Source organism: Pipra filicauda, unplaced genomic scaffold (genome assembly GCF_003945595.2).
Source record: "Pipra filicauda isolate LSUMZ 115617 unplaced genomic scaffold, ASM394559v2 scaffold81_size6448238_pilon, whole genome shotgun sequence".
In the NCBI taxonomy this organism is placed as follows: Eukaryota; Metazoa; Chordata; class Aves; order Passeriformes; family Pipridae; genus Pipra; species Pipra filicauda.
The window spans coordinates 3,517,820-3,537,802 of record NW_024104998.1 but is presented as its reverse complement, the minus strand read 5'-3'; the positions used below and the strand labels follow the sequence as shown (position 1 = coordinate 3,537,802).

The 19,983-nt window shown below is 39.0% G+C and overlaps 1 protein-coding gene across 12 annotated transcripts in view; it reads left to right on the top strand.

Annotated features, from left to right (window-relative positions):
- Positions 1 to 19,983, top strand: part of FAM110B (family with sequence similarity 110 member B) — a 114,378-nt gene that overhangs the window by 85,873 nt on the left and 8,522 nt on the right. For 6 of the 12 annotated variants that reach the window (XM_027719420.2, XM_027719414.2, XM_039390414.1 and 3 more), the window contains one exon: positions 10,456 to 10,522. The exons of 2 other annotated variants lie outside the window; for them this stretch is intronic. The gene's annotated coding sequence lies outside the window, so the exon portion shown is untranslated. Of the gene's footprint in view, positions 1 to 7,168; positions 7,227 to 10,455; positions 10,523 to 15,660; positions 15,857 to 19,983 lie in introns of those variants that run through there. 4 more of the 12 variants (XM_039390415.1, XM_039390416.1, XM_039390417.1 and 1 more) reach the window with 3 other exon arrangements.

Here is a 19,983-nt window from a genome sequence, read left to right as displayed (position 1 = left end):
GACACTGGTTAGAAATCTCGCCAACTTTAAACCACATTTGTAGTATTGTGGCTTACATCCAGCGTGGACATCATCTGCAGTATGAAGCCATTTGGAGGTTCCATGATGAGCACATTGATATTAACATTGCAAAGTTTACTTCTATGCATTGGTAATTAGCAGGTAAAATAGCTGTGAATCTAGACTGAGATCTTACTCTGAACATCTTTAAGATGCAAAGCCCCTGAGGACTTGCTTCTTTAGTGACTCGCAGGAGCCATGTGACAAAGTACCATGTTGTGATTTCAGTAGCTTCATTTTGGAGTTGTGCTCATCTCTTAAAATGGATGTTTTTAAAATGTAGTTTGTGTTTGGTTGGGATACTGAAGAAAAAGAGCTGATTTAAGGAAAACTGAATGGGGGGAGAGTGTTGCATGTTTTACAGTGTTGAGATTCCAGGCATCTTTACTGTGAAAAATGGGCGTTTAATTGCCCAGTTTCTGTGTGGGTTTGCTGAGTTGCTTTAGTTTGTTTGTTCTCTGCCAGTTTCTAATAATGCTATTATTTGTTTTCACTAAGCAGAAAAAAATTAATTCAGTGATCTCTGTTGCTCAGTGTCTGCTGGGAATACTGCTACTGAATTGTATCACTGCAAATATTTGTATGTTCTTGCTTGTACTGTCATAGAAACGTTAGGGAGAGCCAAACAGTTAGTCTAACTCAAGATTGCTTACATGTCCTCTTATTTTCTTTTGATGAAATCATTGCACCGTTCTACCTCAGCGTGATCTTCCATGAGCTGCAAGGAGCAGATCACATCATTATTATTGAGCTGGCTATTTCAGTCAATGTGATATGCACCACAGAACTTAATGGGGTACCCTCAGCAATTTCCCTCCCTAGTATATGTTTTGTGGCATGAGAACATCTCCTTTGTTTCTAAATGGCAATATTTGTTATTCCCATCACTTGGTTCTGTCTCCTCTGTGTGCCCCTGCATACCTGTGTCTCGAGTACAGTGTATTTGGGGCCCTATTACAGCATGCCAGCCAGGCTTGCATAGAATGGCACAGCCCATCAGCCCTTGTTTAGCCCCTATTGACAGTTAAACGCTGGCATTAGCAGCTTTTTGACCTTCTCATCCCTTTCTCGAACTGATTCTGTAATGCTGTATACACAAAGGAGTCCTGCGCAGCACTGCCTCTTAACTCACTGTCTTGATGAATGTTATAGATGCCTGCTGCTAAAAAGGAGAGATCGTACTTTTCTTTGTCTAGGTAGTTCTTGTTCTCCTCCTTGTGTTTTCTTGATTTCCTCAAGTCCTCCTGTTTTGTGTGCTGTTGACAAGTAAATCACTGAGAGATGCAAAAAGCAGAAAAACAGAGGAAATGCCTGGTACATACTGAGAAGCAAATATCTCAGTCTTTCAAGAATGGAAAAAAAAGGAGAGATAGAAAGAGGTTAATATATATGATGATGAATTTAAACATGTACTTATTTATTACTCTGCCTTCCATGTCTGGATCATCTGCTACTGAAGATAGTGTGAGGCAAAGAGACACTGTCTTTTGGCACCATTGAAACAGAGGTAGCAAGATGAGATCAGAAAATCATACAGGTTGGAGGGGACTTCCAAAGGTGACCTGCTGACTGGACTGGGTCCCATGTGATCAGATTGCTTGGGGCCACGTGCAGGACAGTTTGAAGATCTCCAAGGATGAAGGTCCAGCAGACCCTCTGGGCTCCTGTTTCACTGTTCACCTCCCTGACAATAAAAAGACTTTTCTCTGTATAAGCCTGAATATCCTATGTTGCAACTCTGGCCAATGGCTCCCCTCCCTCTCTGTGTACCTTTGCAGACAGTCTGTGTTCCCTCCTGTCAGACAGTAGCAGACAGTGGGTAGGTCTCCCTGTAGCTTTCTCTTTTCAGGGCTGAAAAACACAGTGTTCTCACCCTCTCTTCCTCTGCTCCAGCCCTACAGCTGGCTCTGGTGGGTCAACATGAGTCTGGCACTGGGCAGCCTGTAGCGCTCCAGGCAGTGTGTCTGCAGGAATAACTCTTTCCTGTTCTGCATCCTCGATAGACCCCTGAGATTGGTTCCTCTTTTCGTGTCAACTGATCTTAAGCTCTCCCTTTTTCAACCTTTTTGTACAACATCTCCAAGAAAGTAACATTTTCAGACACTTGCATATAGTATGATGTCACACCAAAATCTATGTATGAAAAAAAACCAACAAATAACTGTTAATTCTTAACTTTGTTACTTTTATCTGTTGTGCTGTTCAGTTTTACAACTGTCCCCATGTAGCAAGTCTTGATCTGACTTTTTTCTTGAAGAATTTAAAATATGTTGTCTGGAGTAAAATTAAATATTCTGCAGTCAAATGCAAATATCCAACCCAAAAAGGTGAATGCTACTCCAGGTCAAGGTTCTATGTGTAAATCATATTCTGTTAGCAATTGAAGTGGAAAAATGGCTCTTAAATAGTTTTTTCTGCTACTTCCCTATTTTTTTAATAATAAGTTTCCCCTGGTATTTCAAGAGCCTGTATACAGATATTGTATACTCTTATAGCAAATCCAAACACAGTTTAGCAGGGCAAAGCACAGTTGGAGACTGGCTCAGTGCCCAGAGCCTCCTTTTAACCTCTGCAAAGGCCCTTCTCTTTCTCAGCAATGCTGAGTGTGGCATAGATATTTCACATTTTCTTGCAGGAGAGAAAAAAGAAAATCTCAGGATAGAATTTCTGAATTTTAGTGAATCAGATGTAACAAGTACTGGCCTGAAAGAAGACATCAGATTATAAAGATCCTAAGAAACAGGATAAGGCATACTGTAAACATCCAGGTTAATGAGCAGAGAACTCCGGCACTTGATGAATTCTCATGTAATTTTTGAAGATATCCATTATCTCCCAGCTGAAAATTCACACACAGTTTTTCTGTGTAGATATTCTAAAAGCATTATGATTTTCAGAATATGCAGTGTGAAACAGTAGGTTTTTAACTCTTTTTTTATGTGCTGACCACTAACTATAATCTAATGTATGTAGGAATTTTGTGTGGCTAATTTAGACTTTGGACAGTACAGGTATATTTGAGAATTCCTGTGGGGTAATCCACACACTCATCAAGGAACTGTTGACTGTAAGTTAAAGCAAGTAGTATGTCAAGAGATTGACTACTTGGTTTTATGTTGTTATTTCTCACTGACTGAAGAAATTGGATGTGTCTCTCCATCCATAAAGTAAAGTAATCCCAACACAATATTGAACCACTCTTGAAAAGCTGTTGCTCATAGCATGATGCTCCTTTTGGAACTTGACATAACGTGCATCCCTTTACAAGGTGCATGCATAAAATATTAGAAAGGTGGAGTTTGTGACCTAGTTAGAAGTTATGTGCATGATCTCTTCTCCTTGGCTGAACTGAGGAAACAACTAGAGTGAGAGATATCTTTATATACAACAAACCTTGTGTTAATTTTTGGTTTGGTTTCTTTTAATGGAAGGGTTATTTATGAGTGTGTGCTCTTTTGATTTGGGGCTGAACATAAAATAGCTAGACATCAGAAAACTTAGTATGCACAGTGAAATTTAATTAGGTAACAGCATAAAAATCAAAGATCTTTTGTAGAAAGGAAGCAAGAATCCCCTTTTGGTACTAGAAGCGCGTATGTAGCTAAGTCCTATTTTCATCTCCTCCTCTTCACCGAGAGGTGTTAGTAATAGGCACGTATGATCTACTGCCAAGGGTGATGGGTCAGGGATATGAGGAGGAATGGACTGCATTCCTTCATCTTGCATGGTGCCTTCTTCTTATAGCAAAGGTGCATGAAGTGTAATTTTTTAAAAGGCACTCTTTAACTTTGTACATTCCAGTTTGAATTGCTAAATTTGGTCTTCACAGACACCAAATCTCAGTTTGACTTCCGGGTGCTAAATAGCTCTCGAAAGTATGCACAGAATCTCTGAATTCAGGCTTAATTAACCATTCCCATGAAAAATTGAAGCCTAAATTTTTCAATACCTAAATTCATCATTCTTTTTTTGGTAAAAATTTTGCAAAAGTATATCTCTTTATAAAAATGTTTTTATATATATTAACATATACAGTAACTGTTGGGAAAGGTAATAAGCATCAGATGTGCTCCAGTTTAACTGCTCCAACTTAAGTTATTTATTTCAAAAATTACTTTTCTTTTGTGGTATATTAGGCAAAGATAAATACAATTACATGTGTTCTAACATCTGTTCAATGTTAACTCTCAGAATGAGAGGTTACGTGCAAATTTTTGTGACTCGTAATAATTGCGAGACTCAAAAAAAAAAACCAAAAACCAACACACAACAACAAAAACAAACAAACAAACAAACAAAAAAAGCACAGCTATGCAAATGGAGAAGTAGAGGATTCCATTGTGGGAAACACCAGATACACGTTTTGAGAAAGATAAGACACTGACGCATCCAGATGTGAGTATTTCTTATAAACCATCAAACCTTTTAAGTCACCTTATGCTGGCAGTACCAAAGCCAGCAAAATTTTCCCGTGTTTCATGCAGGCAAATGTCAGTGATGCGTTGAATTTTATTAACTTAAATGTTTTCCGTTTCTCTTCTGTGGCTCCGTAACTGTCTTGGGTTTTGTTTTGTATTGTTTTTCTCATCTATTATATTGGGATTTTGGTTTTGTTTTCAAAAAAGCAGTGAGATTCATATTTTTATGAAGAAAGAGATGCTTGGGAGGTACTTAACATAATTTTTGTTTTCAGTTATGGCAAACATGTTGTAAGTAACCTATTCTGTGTTGTGCAACTTGTGGTTCCAACCTCCCGCTGTATTACATGCACTGTGTACTCCTCAGCAGAGCACAAGCAGCAACTTCGAGCTTCTTCTCCTCTCATTTAGAGGTTGGCTAGCTTGGGCACACAGCATTCCTCTCTGTGTGTCTGCACATGTCAGTGTGTGGTCTCCTAATTAAGGTTTGTTGTCATCCAGATAGTTCAAATAAAGTTTCATGTGTGGTTGTCACTTTTCCTGTTGTAGTATTTCTATGATTTTAATGTTCCAAGGACAAGACTTCTCTGAACATGCATGAAGGCAAAAAGCAGACCAGCCGTGGAAAGTATATTTAGGTATAAATATTTTAGCATTTCATATGGAGGACAGACTGCAAGATGCTTTTAGTTGGCATGATGTTGTCTTCCTGAGAATTGTTTTATAATAATTTTGTTCCATTTTTCTTTTGTTTCAGTTTCCATTATCAAGGGGAAAGAGTCTTTGCTTTAATTATTCTTCATTAAGATTCATATCTCTGAGTTTAAACTGAGATAAGCTTTGGCAATTCTCAGGTTGTGGATATCTAAAGAGAAGTGAGGTTCTGGCTCAGGAAGCAAACTCCCTGTTTTCCAGCAAGTAAAAAAAGGAAGAATCAACTGTGCTCCCTAAATCCTCACCATGGTGCCTGTGTGCTTACCCCAGGCACAGGGCACACCGTGCATCTGAGTTAAGAGATGCTTAAGAAGATATGTCTTTGACAATGCCTTTGAGAATTTGTTATGAGATATGTCCCTCTGCTGATAGTATCCAGGAGGGATAGATGTCTCTTTCATTCATTAGATGTATCTCAAAGAAGAAGTCCAGATGTTAGACTGGCCTCATTCTCCATTTTAAAATCCCCACTGGGATCTTGCTTACGTGGACAAACACATTGGTCATACCTTCCTCTCAGATTTTGAAATTTTGAATATGCAGTGTCAGTCACAAGACTCAGAGGTTTGTTTTTCTTGTAGCATGGTGCTTTTTATTGTAAGGATATTGTGATGACAAGGGACCAGCTAAAGGGACTACTGGTCTGTAGCTATGCATGTTCCACTTGCATTTCAATGACTCTTAGTTCTAAAGGTCTCAACCCCGATATTAAGATATTACTTAATGAGTCTTCTGGCACCACAGATGGAAGGAGAACTGTCCTGACAGCACCCAGTCTGCATGTGGATATCCTCAAGTCAGTCAGTCTTGAAAAGGAGCCGTCACTCCTTCATGAACAATTTGCATATCCTTTTGCTTGCCAAATTATAAAAGAAATACATATCTGAGAATGGTAGAAATGTTTAGAATTTATCTAGCTACAAACCTAATTTTAAGATCCTCAGATCTCATAGTGATTTTTAAAGTTTTTCACTTGACCTTGATTTCACCAGCAGATAAAGAGAGACTGTTGAAATTAGGATAATGAACCATTGCAGTATACCATCTGCCCAGCCATTGTGGAGTGTTTTTCTAGGCATTCCAGAAAGATTTTTTTGGAGAGAAATTTGAATGAGTGTGGGATTTTATAGAGAAAAAAAGCTAAAGAGAAATGTCAGTTCAGAGGAGAATGTGGTAGTTCACACCCATATAATTGGTTAATTTGAAAAATAGTGAAGAAGTTAATATTTTTTTTAGTCTATGTCTAGTCCAGAGCTTCTTACCTTGGTTTGGGTACTTCCTGTCCTGGTGCTAGGTATTTTCTGCCCTTACAGAGGAGATTAAAGCTTCTAGCTGAAGCTCAGGTAGTAAACCAGCTCAGCGTCATGAATTTTTGTAATTTTGAGAAGTCTGACATCAGCTGTCCTTGTGCTGGTTTAGATCTCATATGGTTGAAAGTATTTTTTATTTTTTCTTTCTCTTTATTTTCTCTTTCTCTTTTTTTTTCCCAAAAGAGAATTGAAAAGGTAAGGGCAGTTGCTTTAATTATTCATTCTGAGGCCAGAATTCAACTATATTCCATTCACCTGTCTAGCCTGTCTAGTAGGAGCCAGTGACCAATCAGTTCTTTGCACAGATCTTATCTACCAGGTCTTTGGCACTATATCAGCATATCTTTTGTTGATTTTTAGGAGGAGTACTGTGGGAACACTTATTGTTCCTAAAAGAAAGTACTGTGGAGTCCAGTCTTTCCTGTAGAAGTGAGGCAGGTTGGATGGAGCTCTGAGCAACCTGGTCTAGTAGAAGGTGTCCCTGTCCATGGTAGAATGGTTGGAACTAGAGAACTTAAGGGTCCCTTGCAACCCAAACTGTTCTATGTTTCTATGACATGAATCTGCTGGTGCTGGCCCTTTAAGTTATTTAAATGGAAAAAAAGATCTAAGAAAGAGTGGCAATGAGAAATAAGTGGAATGGTAACTGTGCACAGCTGTCAGTGCACACCATGGCAGCCATGCTGATAGGAGTGGTTCACTGTGCCCTGCCTGCAGGAAGCAGGTCTGTCCATCACCAGAAAGAAGCACTGAGCTCTCAGTGGTCATATGTGCTAGCAAACATTTTCAAACTCTACTCTGCATACAGTATAAAACTGTATGGCAACATACCTTGCTGTATTTTCAGCTGAACCATACATCTACAGGAGAAACGAAATCTTGGACCCCCAGAAAGAAGTCCAAGAAAGAATTAAAAAGCACCAAAAACTCAACTATATTAGTTGTCAGACATAAGGTCTGTTGCCTTCTTGGAGGCCAGGCATTTGGTAGAGGTTTATCCCAACCAGGTTGGTTCTTCCAGTGCATGGCTGGCCACATATTGTACTGCAAATTCCACATAAGGAGTGGGACAAGCAAAGCCTGTTTATTTATCATCTTCCTTTTGTCTTTTCTTGGAGAAAAACAAATGTGTGTAACTTGGTGGTGGCCTTTCTGGGTTTGCTCTGTGTTAGGACTGGGCCATACAGGTAGATAGCTGGGGGAGTCAGGGGTCTGGCATGGTGCTTGCAAAAGGGACAAGGTTTTCTGAAGACATTAGAATTATACTCACATGAGTAATTAGAACTTGAGAAATATTTATATGACACCTCTTACGCTAAACAGTATATTAAATTGGGAAAGGAGGATTTGGTGCCTTTAGTTATGCTGATAAGTTCTTCCACTGAATTTTTTGCTACATTCTTTGTTTTCTCTACTTTTTCTTGCAGTTGCATGTTTATGTTTAAAAATAGTCACTGTAATGTATTTGGTCCCTCTCAGCTGTGTTAAGTGTTGGGTTGATTAGGAAGTTTCTCTGAAATGTGTTGCTAAAGGTCACTATCTTGGACTGATAAAGTGCTGCTGGAGATTTATTACCAGAACAGTTCATCCACTTGAAACAGTGCAATTAATATATGGTTCTACCCTTGGGCTATTCATCCTGCAGCTACAAAATCCAGTGCTGCCTGTGGTGGAAGGATTTGCTCTCCTGTTGGTGGAGACATGAGTCCTCACAGAGGGTTGTCCACAGTGGTGCTTCATGGTTCCATGTACAAGATGCATAATCCCAGGAATATTGTGCTGACATGTTGAAGAACTTTCGTAGTACTTGGTCTGACCCCACATTACTCTATAAGCCTTATCCATTAACAGTTTTGTCAGTGCACACTCCTTTTGCAGGTGCTAAATGGCATTGTTGGTTTTTTGTTCCATAGCATGAATGTTGAAACCAGTCATGCACTGAAAAGCTCTGCAGAACGTTAATCTGTTTGAGTTTTGTGTGTATATCTTCTTTAGTCATTTCTGTCCTGGGTCCTGGTACAAGTTCAGTGAAGTCCATGTAGTGTGTCCCTTCCTGGTGATTTTACAGTTTAATGGATACTCTCTCAGGAAATCTTTGAGACCTGAAGCAGTATGTTTATTGTGGAACCGGAGGATTGTGGCAACCCACTGTACAAGAGCTACTCCAGGATTAATACTTCCACTTTTGTTACTATGACCTCTTTCTAACACTTAGAAGATGCAATAGGCTATACATTTTTACCACAGTATACAATGTATAGTGTTCACTATACAATAACTATTTGTTAGTCATATGCTGACAGTCATATCATAAATGTGTCTATTTGAATTACTAGTATTGGAGTAAACCACATGTATGTGAGTTTTTATGTCTGTATACTTGTATCAGTAAAAAAATAAAACTGTATACTTGTTGGTATGAGAAGTAGTGAACTTTCTGGTGCGTACCCTTATGTGTTGTCTGTGTTCTGGAGTTCTCTTAAAAACCATTGTGCTGGTGAGTCTTCCTCAGCTTGGCATTTCTGCCCTTCTGCTGACTGTCACCAGCCTCACAGCAGAGAGGAAAACTGCTTCTTCCCTCACTCCATCACTGCCTTTTTGTGCATAAAAAGATGTGTAGAAAGGCTGCATTCTGCAGCAGAGCTGTTTTCCTCCCAAGTGAATATACTGACTTATTTTTACAACTATTTTTAGCAGGTGACACAAAATACAAATGTTTGGATTTTTTTTTCTGTGTGTATTTTAATATCTTGTTTAAATCCTCAAAAAGGAGCTAATAATTTTGGAGAGAAAAAGGAGAAGGTATTGAAAGATGTATTGATTGACTGGCAAGGAGTATGATACTGCTATAGTTTAAAAAAGCATTGTCTAAAATAAGTGCTTTAGGAAAGGGGAAGAGGGCTAAGAAAAAAAGAAAGCAAAATTTATACTTTTTCTGTAGTTTTGTGCCACCAGTTGAACACTATGGTTCTCCCATTAATACAATAATCACTTCAAATAGATGGTCCCATGCAGGGCTGAGGGTTGGACTTCATGATCTTCATTGATCCTTCCAACTCAGCTGATTCTGTGATTCTCTGAAAAGTGCATAAGCAATTCCTAGTAGACCTATAAAAATTAAATAGTAGGTCATTAGTTGTCATTAGTTTGGAATATATCCTGTCACCTCTCCCAGCAGGGAGGTGTGGAAGGTTTTTTAAGCACACAAATATTTTGCTCTTTGACCTTAACTCTGAACATGGAAAAACAGATCATCACTGTAGATTCCATATTTTGATGTCAAAATCAACTAGCAGCTGCCCTGAAATAACACTAACATTTACGTGTTAATGTTTTCTCTCCATTCCTTGCAAAGTAGCTGACACTGATTCCATGCCCTACCAAAGCTGTGTCATAAAAATAGTGGTGGGTTTTTTTCTTTACAGTATTTTCTCTCTTCTTCATTTGAAAATAGTGAAAAACAAAACAAAATGATTGTTTATCTGTAGCAAGAACTTAAAATGCAGAATTTCATGTTGTCCTTCATAAGTGAATTAAAAATTGCATTTAGACATTTGACCCTGTTTACATTTATACATTGATCCACAGCATGGATGCAATTTATCTTGCACCTCAGATGCTGTCGTATGTGAGCTTGTGTTCTGAGATTTCCCGAATGACTTTTTAATTAGTTGCTGTTATTACACAGCTCATAGATTTTTTTCCAGTGCACAGCCACATTGATTTCATCACTTATCTCATCTTTCACGTGAAATAATCCTGATTGCTGTTGTGGCTGCCTTGCACTTCTTACCCTCACTTCTGCTGACATGGACCAACCTTAGTGTGTGGTTTCCATGACCTTCAGCATCACAGCAACACGGACCTGTATGCAGCTTCAGTGCTACTGTTATGTTGTTTTCTGTTTTTTTTAATGCCTTTTTTCATATTTTGTTTTCTTGTCTTTTTTTCAGAACCCCCTGGAACATTACATTCCCCTGTTAAGAGCTTGGACAAGACTTTGGCATTCCGCTTTTGCAGGTACCTTTTTGAATTAAAATGGGCACTTTTTTCCAGGGGTTGATAAAAGGAGGGCAATTCCAGAAGGACTTTACCATGTCTTCTTCTGCTGTCTGGGGAGCTGCAAATATATAGCTCAGTACTGTTTTAGAAGGATTGAGGCTTGCTCTTGCTGGCCTCAGTCACGCAGCAACTTATGTGTCAATGTTGCAGAATCCTTTTTGGAAGTACTTCAGTAGTTCCAGGCTTTTTCTCACCCTCTATTCCCAACCTGTACTTTAGTTACAGCCATACCATTCAGTAGGTTGTGTTAGGTTTTTACGATGGAAACCTCCAGTGTAAGTGAACACTTCTAGCCTTAGTCCTCCAGAGCTGTTATTTATTCCTGTTATTTATCTGAATCCTTTTTGGAAGTATTCCAGTAGTTCCAGGCTTTTTCTCATCCCATATTCCCAACCTGTAATTTGGTTAAAATTTTTCCATTCAGTAGATTGCATTAGCTTTTTGTATAGGAGACCTTCACTGCAAGCGAGCACTTGTAGCCTTAGTGCTTCAGAGCTTTTTGTTAGTTATTTGGTTATTGCTACTACATTCAAAACATGGAATCACAGAGAATCACAGAATGGGTAAGGTTGGAAGGAACCACGATGGGCCTTTAGTGAATCCGTGCTGACTACTCCTGATGACCTTCTTGTCATCCATGTGGATAGAGATGGCCTCCAGAATGAGGCACTTCATCACCTTTCCAGGGATGAAGGTGAGGCTGGCTGGCTGGTAGTTCCCTGTGTCCTCTCTCCTGGCCTTTTTGAAGGCTGGATTGCTTTCTTCCAGTCCTCAGGTAGAAGTCCATCCAGAACATACTGAGCTTGATCTCAAGGTCTGAGCAGGAGATGAGCATTACAGCTTAAAATCTTATTCATCACTAAAGCTCCTAAAGAAAAGGGGGAAATCCAGTGTCTCATCCGGTGGAAAGAGTAGCTTCATCCTTGGTAAATACAAGGAAACCAGCTGAAACCCAGAAGGGCAGGAGGTGATGCCAGCTGTACATGTAGCACATTGTACCAATGGTTGTACAATTCTTGAAAGACCAATAGGGCACTTCTAATATTTCACTGTAGCAAAGAGAAAAATCAGTAATCAATGTCTTATGTGTCATGTGTCAAATCAGCAACACACTTCACTAATATTTAGTTTTAATTCCACTCAGTAGAAAGCATTTCATGTTCATCTGTTTCCAATCACCATATTTGGCTCGAGAACATAAATTTGCATCGTGTGGGGTCTTAAATTAATAATTATCACTGCTGTTTTATTTAAAGACAAAAATGTTAAGTCTGAGAGTACACATGGCTAATTTAAGTGTAAAAATCTGTTCCCAGAATGTAGAAATCATCTCAGAAACCATTTCTGTCAGCTGAGAAAATTAGGAACTTGAAATTCCAGATATGTTGTAGTGCAAAATTAAAGGCAGCAAAACCATTTTAGCTGTGCTAAGGGCTGACATGAGGAACATTCAAAGCCTGGTAAGCGATTTGTGTTAGGTTTTGTGATCACAAGTTAACCTATACTAATTTTACAGTCACATTTCATATTTTTACCTTCCTGATGCCATTCTGTATAGGATTTATTTCTGCCATCCTAGAAATGGGATTCAATGTTTTGCATTCATACAGATGCTGCAGGAGGTCTGTAGTTTTGTTGGAAATAGATTGCTCAGTTTGCCAACAGAAAAGATTGAATTTGTGATTTATGATGAAAGCAGCATTCAGTCCTGGCTGCAGTGACACAGCCCTTTTTATTAGCTTTTAAAGAATGTCTCGGAACCAGTCCAGATCAGTGATGAGCTGGTGCTAGTGAGTGAGGGACATCTTCAATGGAGGGACGTGGTTCCCCAGCAGTGATGGGGATAGTGTGCTGGCAGGGCAGCTGGACAGGAGAGGTTGCCTTTATGCAGCAGGCATGAGCAGATGAAAAAACAGAGATCAGGTGTCCTCACTTGAGGCTCGGCACCTTGGTTGCTGCATCATATTATTTTTATGGCTTAGGCAGCTTAGCCCTGAGATACTCTAGTTCAGTTAACTACTTAAAAAGTTTGCTGATACTCATCTCTCAAGAAGTTAAAGCAGTAGCTATAAGTTTGGGATATCTCTCTCCAATTTCTAGGTTTGGAATAAATTTCCTTTGTTACTTTGGGCAGTCATTCTCAATCGTGTATTTAATTTTCAGTTTGGAGATTTATCTTCATTTACAAAGAGGGGAGATCTGTTAATGTGGCTGTGTATCACAAATCTTAGAGGAGAATGGATATATAGCAATGATGGAGTAGTCTGATACTAGAAGGGAGGGTAGGAATGGAGGAATAGTTAAAACAGTTTTTTTAAGCATTAGTCTATGGCACTTGTGAGAACACGGTCAAGAGCATCTCTAGTTCAGGACTCCCCAGGGACAAGCCAATTGTGTATCTCATCATGCAATCAGCACATAAAGGGAGCTGAAGCATTGCCAAAAAGAACTGGATTTACTGAGTTTGCTGGATTTACTCCACTATTCATTTTCCTCTTCGAAGTGCACAGGGCTCTGAGGTGGGTATCCTTCTGTGATCTCCTCCTGCCAACCACCCCACTACCAGCTCCTTCACCACCAGCCTTCTAGGCTCAGTGGACAGCCTGCCCCAGGCACGGGGGCTGCAGCAGAGAGATGTATCTCTTTGCTGCAACCCTAAAGTGGTCTGGGTTAGCAAGAGCTTTGCTTCAGGAGGATCTTCATGCCAGCTTTGTTCCTCCTGCAGGTTATATGAGCTGTGAGAGAGGAGAGGAGGAAGAGCCCTTGAGGTGTCTCTTCTGCTTTCCTATAATCCCCCTCTGTCCTTGTAATCTACTCCTGCTTCCCAACCCACTGTTTGGTGCTCCTTTCTCTATTCCCAACACCTTTTCCTCTCTGATCTTTCCCTGGTGACTGCATTTCTCCTCTACCTCTCCATGTCTTGCCATTTCTTGGTCTTCTTGTGTCTGTCCACACACTCTAAATTCCAGTCTTAGGGGTTTTTAGTTTGTTTGTTTGTTTGTTTGTTTTCTTGGCACTGGGATGCCTTAACTCTCCTTTCACTGCCTTCCTTTCTTCATTTAATTAAATACACTGGTCATGACTTGATACAGCTTTTGTTTTCTTTAAGATAATGAGGGTTTTGTGGTTTCTTAAAATTTGTGGTCAGGAAGAATTTCCATCATAGCTTCATCAGACCCCTCAGATATGCAAAAACTATTCAAGAGTATGATTTCTTAAATGCAACTTTCTAAGAACGTTGTTTTAGTGAAGAGTCGTTAATTTAAACAGTAATACAAAAACACACTCCGAGTGTCAAACTTGGATATTAAACAGAAGTTTGGATGCCCATTAACAAGTAGCTAACTGAATGTTCATCTTCAGTTAAATAGGTTGCAAACAGTTTGTTAAGATCTGTAGTTTTAACATGTGGGCTCTGTGGGCACATATTTCCCATATGGAAATCAAGAAGAAAATATACTCAGTATATTCTAACATCTCTGCCTCAACAACTGTAGTAAATACTGGTAGTCTGAGGTGTTACACACGCAGGCATGCGATCATGCTGTGCCCATGCAGTGTAGCACTTGCGTTGAGTTATATAGCTATATCATTGATTGCAACGTCATAATAACATAGAAGACCTAAATTGCATTGTGTTTCAGAGCCAAAATTGGTATTTTTAACCATCAGCTTGAAGTAGTATTAAATATACAGACGTGTCTTCGAGACGTAGTGCTTTGCAGTCCCTCAGTTTTCTTTCTTGACTTCTAACACCATGTATCTTTAGACTTGAGGCTGGAGGAAAGGGGAATGAACTATTCTGTGCTATGGGAAAATGCCATCTTCTCTAGAGAAAAATATAGCTGTACCAGTCAAAAATAAGAGAGCGTTCATGGAGTTGTCCTGAAGGTTGCAGTGCCCTGGAACACTGCTGTAAGTCATGTGTGGTTTGTTTTTGTTGGATTTTTTCCCAATTATTAGTTTTTAAAGACTTGATTTGTTTTTACATAGTCAAAATTTTTATAGCACACTTATTTAAGAAAAAAATGTGCAATATTTCTTATGTGTAAAGTTTCAATGCTTACAAATGGTTAACTCGGGGCAATTAGATTGTAGAAATTACTTTAAAACAGCCGTGCTGACCTTACTGCAGTAATAGCTCATGTTACAAAAAAGGCTGTTTAATACAAAGAGCTTTGGCAAAAAAGATCCCACAGCTAATCAGAAAAGCAGCTCAAAGTCCGCAGTTGTCAGAATTAGGCCACTCTATTGTACTGCCCTGGCTGAACATTATCATTTTTCTAAAGGTACTGGTTTTACCATACTCATTTTTCAATTGTGCCTACTGTACTACCTATTAAATGTGGCCTTGTAGGTTCTTAATATCAGTAAGAGACATTAATTGGCTATATTTTAATATCTATTTCTAAAGATGAAACAGTTGTGTTCCTGTATAGAGTTTATTAAAAAGAATTTTCCATGTAACAAGATAAGCTGTTAGGAGAGAAAATATTTAAATATCTATAATCTAGATGGCTTTCTGGTTTCTTGCTTGTAAAATTTTGGCAAGTAATATAAGAAATATTCCATATACTTGGGCACTATTTCTTTCAAATATGTCTTCAGAACATGTAAGAAACTTCAGAAAGGTGCTGTTAAGCTTTGTTTTGAAACTATGAAAATAAGTATTTTTAAAAGATTCTCTTTCTAATTAAATTTCTAAAGGAAAGGAAATTTTAAGTATGATTTTTTTTTTCCATTTATAATAGCTCTTTATGGTTGCTGGTTTTTTCACTGCATAAACTGTTGGAATTGTTTCTCTTTCTGGACTGTATTTGTTTACTTTGGGTCTTCATTTATTTGAACATTTCTGGAGTTTTGCAGGGTTAGTAACTGCAAGTGAATGTCTAACTGCTGTTTTCTTTGTGGGTTTATGGTTATTTCTCAGACAAAATCTGTTCCTAGCTATGATACTATGTTCCTTTAATGTATTCCTCATTGTAAACAGTTTTAGAGAAATTTTGACAATAAATAAAAGTCTAAACATGGCAACTTGAGATTTCAGGGCTTTTGGCCTCTTATGACAGTCTGGTAAATTTTTTCCTTTCCCACAGGAAGAAATTGGCAGCGGCATTTGTGTACATAAAATTAGAGATTGCTGCACTCTTCTGATAAATGAGAAACTGGATCAAATCCTTAGTCCCCAAGCTGGGGCAAGTTTCCCACCTCCTGAGGAAGAACCAAACTGGTCTCCCTGTTTCAGCTGAAATGTCCTACTTGCTAGAAATTACTTAATTGCACTGGAGCAGGGTTAGTAGTCCAATTTCTTTGCCAAGTACCTTATGTGGTCTTTTTTACTCTTTCCTTTATTTAAAGAAAGCTTGCAAATACTTTTTCTTTCAAAGTGGAAGCCTTTCAAAGGACGTGCTGGAGAAGGGACTGTCTCTACATACTGAATCACAGAATTGCTAGAGTTGGAAGGGACCTCTGGAGATCATATAGTCCAACCCCTCTGCCAAGGAAAGGTCACCTAGAGCAGATTACACAGGAGCGTGTCCAGGTGGATTTTCAACGTCTCCAGAGAAGGAGATTTCCACAACCTCCCTGGGCAGCCTATTCCGGTGCTCTGCCCCCCTCAATGTAAAGAATTTCTTTCTCATATTGAGTGGAACTTCTTGTGTTTTAGATTATGGCCATTGCTCCTCATCCTGTTGCTGGGCACCACTGAAAAGAGTCTGGCACCATCCTCTTGACACCACCTTTGAGATATTTGTATAATACTAGATATAGCCTAGTACTTCAAGTATCTGCCCTGGAGGGCTGGTTCTAGTCTGCACTCTAAAATCAAGTGGAGGAAGAGTGTTTCCTTTGTTATCCTCAGCAACACTGACTTCATTTTTAGGGCTGGCAGGTACCTGCTGGATAAGATAGTGTGAATGAGTAAGCTGGGCAAGGAAATCCTTGGTTCCTCTACAGCATGAGAGTGACTTTCAGTCTTAGTTATGTGCATGTCTGTTAGTAGAAATAAGAACTTCACCTATGCTGGGTGGCAGGGGTGTGCAGGCATCGCCATGGGCCTCTTCCCCTGAACATCCCTTCTGTCCTACATGGTTAAGTTCATTCCAGATTTCTCACCGTTCCTTTCCATAGAAAATAAATAGGGGAGATGGGCAACCACAGAAGTCAAATATGGGACATGGGGAAGGTGTCCAGGTTTTGACTTGCTATGATGTTCAGGACATGCATAGCTGGGGAGTTGTATGCAGACAGAAGAGCCCAGAAGTGCTTCCCAATTTATTAGTTGGGGCAAAAAATACTGGCAGAGGAACATATGCTTCAAGGTGAGATCCAAGCTTAAATATCAGATACTCAAGATTTTATGAACACTGCTGTCACTTAAATGGTGAACAGAGAGACTTTGTTTTCCCAAAGATTCTGCCATTTTAGGTGTGCGTATTTCAGTGCTGATTAGTTTTTAGTGCTCAGCTTGAGGGTGCTTTCATAGGTTTGCATGAAGCAAAATGCCAAATATCCAAGGGAGGTCATGTTGCCTTGCTGCAGTAGCTATGGAGGTGAACCTACAGAAGTCTCCTGGTTTTGGGTCATCAAGTCTTTGGCTACAAGTCTGTCTTGGTAGACAGACCATTTAATATAAACATTCATTTTGAAAATCCATACTTTCCCTTTATCCATTTAAATCTGGCTTGATTTCTTAATATTTCAACGCTTACATGCAGAAGTTCTTTTAAACCAAGGTGATTAATGTTTTAGGGCTTACTTCATGGTGTAAGACCAAGTCTGATTCTGTATCTGCACTGGTGGTGACAAGTATGCTGCAGTAGAGTGCTTTAGCATTCATACAAGTTTTCATTTAAAGGATTTAGGACTGTGTTTAATTTATCTCAGTGTGTCAAATGGCTCAGAATTGGCATTTTGAAAATGCTGCTGTCAAGATGTATGTTCTATAGGTGAGTTAATGGTAATCATTATATTGGTGAGGATGCTGCAGAATTTGTTTCCCAGCTGCCTTGTTACTGATGACACTTAAGGTTCTTTTGTTGAGGACTAGACTTCACAGTGTTCCGGGAGGGCACGTGGGTGACTGATGTATGGAATCTGAAAATCCTGCTAATGAGACAGCGTATCTGTGCTAATACTAGAAGGAGAGTGCATATCTCTGCATTTTTGAGATAGAAGATTTTTATTTCCTTCTTCACAAGTGCATATGATTTCTACTGAACCTAGAATGCATCTCACTCTTAAAATGGACTTGTTAAGAATTACCATGGATTTGAGATAGGAACTAAAATGAATAGTGTTCCATTTAAAATACTTTTACTGAGCTTCATAATTAAAATCATTTTGTTGTTCTGCCTCCCTCTGTTTTCTCCCAGTGTGCAGCAGTGACCCCCAATTAAATTTTTTTTACCCCACACATTGGAAACATTACCAGTGGGAACAAAGGTGGTTTACCAGGATGCCAAATCCAAGCATGGTTGTGAAGGACAGCTGCCAGGAACAAGGAGATGAGGTGCTAGCTTTTCCTATCAGTAGAGAAGAAAGGAAAAGTGTAGGGCAGATAGCACTGCTGCTTCAACTAGACCAGAGCAGGAGTTACTGCATCTTACAAATCGAGATGGTGCAATGGGGAAGCAGTTTGAAGAGAAGGTAGAGAAGTAGCAGAGAAGTAAAAGTCCCCCTTTTTCCAGAGAGGAGGGACCAAGCAGCTGTGACATGGTACAGTTTGAACCCCAGGGTTTGATGAACCTCTGAAATGTGACAAGAGCACCAGGTCCAGGGATCCTGTATTGAAGAAGGGGGTTATGTTGATTTCTAAAAATGCAGAAGAGATCCTGGGAAAATTGTGTAGGCCCAGGACACCACAGGATGAATTGGGAATTGTGATCTTGTTGTAGGGAGGAGACTATAAACTTAAAACATGGTTGGTATGGAGAGATGCAAAATTAAAAGGAGAAAAATGGTTTGGACTTGTGACCATTGACACTGGCTGATGAACAGAGAGTAAGGATGTTTCCTCTAAAGCTTTGAGAAGTGTTTAGAGCATCACTGTCATAAAATGCACACTGAAATAAAAGTATTCACATAAGGCTAGAGTTACAAATCTAATAAAAAATTACATTCCTTATTATACTTTTTTAGACCCTTTCCTGATTTTTTTGTTTAAATGAGTGACTGAAATTTTTGCAGAGTACAGAGTAAGCAACACAGGAGTCCAAAGAAAAAAAGAATTGATTTCCACTACAGCTTTTATAAACACAGTCTGTGATAAGCACTCTAAATAGTAGGATGTTATATTGGTTTTTATCGTCTAGTTGGAAGAAAGGGAAATTTCGTTTCTGAGCTTTCTTGTGCATTTGTGCAGCTGTCTGTGCTTGTTGAAGGAAACTGGTTTTCATGTGTGTCAGGTATCTACAGGGCAGTATTTAACCCAGGAGCAAGTATCACTGAGAGCTGATTATTGCTACTGGGTAGATGTAACAGTGATGGATTTTAGAACTAAAAAGAAACAAAATATTTTCTAAAGGTTTTTCTTTCAAAGAGGTGTCTCTATCCAGCTCCCAGTGGCATACATTACAGAGCTAGTATGTAAGTATAGCTGCTAGGTTGCTTTCCTGCTTTCCAGATGTTTGTATCTCTATGGATTTTACAGAAGCTATTTCTGTAAAACTTAACAGTTTTAGCATTTCTGGTTATGGCAACATCCTGCTTTAAGCCTCATCATTTTCACTGCACATTGAAATAGAAAGAGTGCTAAGTGGTGGCACTGTTTTATTTATGGAGAGTTTTGTCTTAAAAGTCTTTGAGTGTGATGTAAGAGCAAAGCAGAATTAGTTTAAATATATCAGCCCATTGTAGATTCATCTATACACGTTAATACAAAGTTAATGCTGGTTGTAATTTGGGGTCTTTTGGTTGGAAGTAATACATCAGCACTGAAAAGTAACCACCTTTGCCAAAGTTGTTAACCTTCCCACTTGGTGAAAATTTCCCTTGTCTGCATAATTCTGCCACTTGGTTTTAGGTCACTGTAGTTCACATTATTTATGACCTTTTGAAGGCCTAAATGTCTGCTTGAACAAATAGATATTGCTCTTCACTTACTGTTCACTGTTTCATGTTTTAGGGGGGAACAGAGTTGAAAATAGGCACTTTCATTAGTATTTTGAGTCATGGTAGATCTGAAAGACTATTTCATCTCCTCATGCTTTATCTTGACAGTTAATATGTGAGACCAAGTCTACACACTATACACATCTTTATCTAAAATTGGCTTCAAAAATGAAATATTGCTGCCATTCTGGATATGGATAACCTTATATCAGTTTCAGCCAAGTTTACTTGGGCTTTGCCTGTATTTTTAAGCTTACTAACATACATATGTGAGGTTTACAATGAGAATTATCCACAGAAGAACT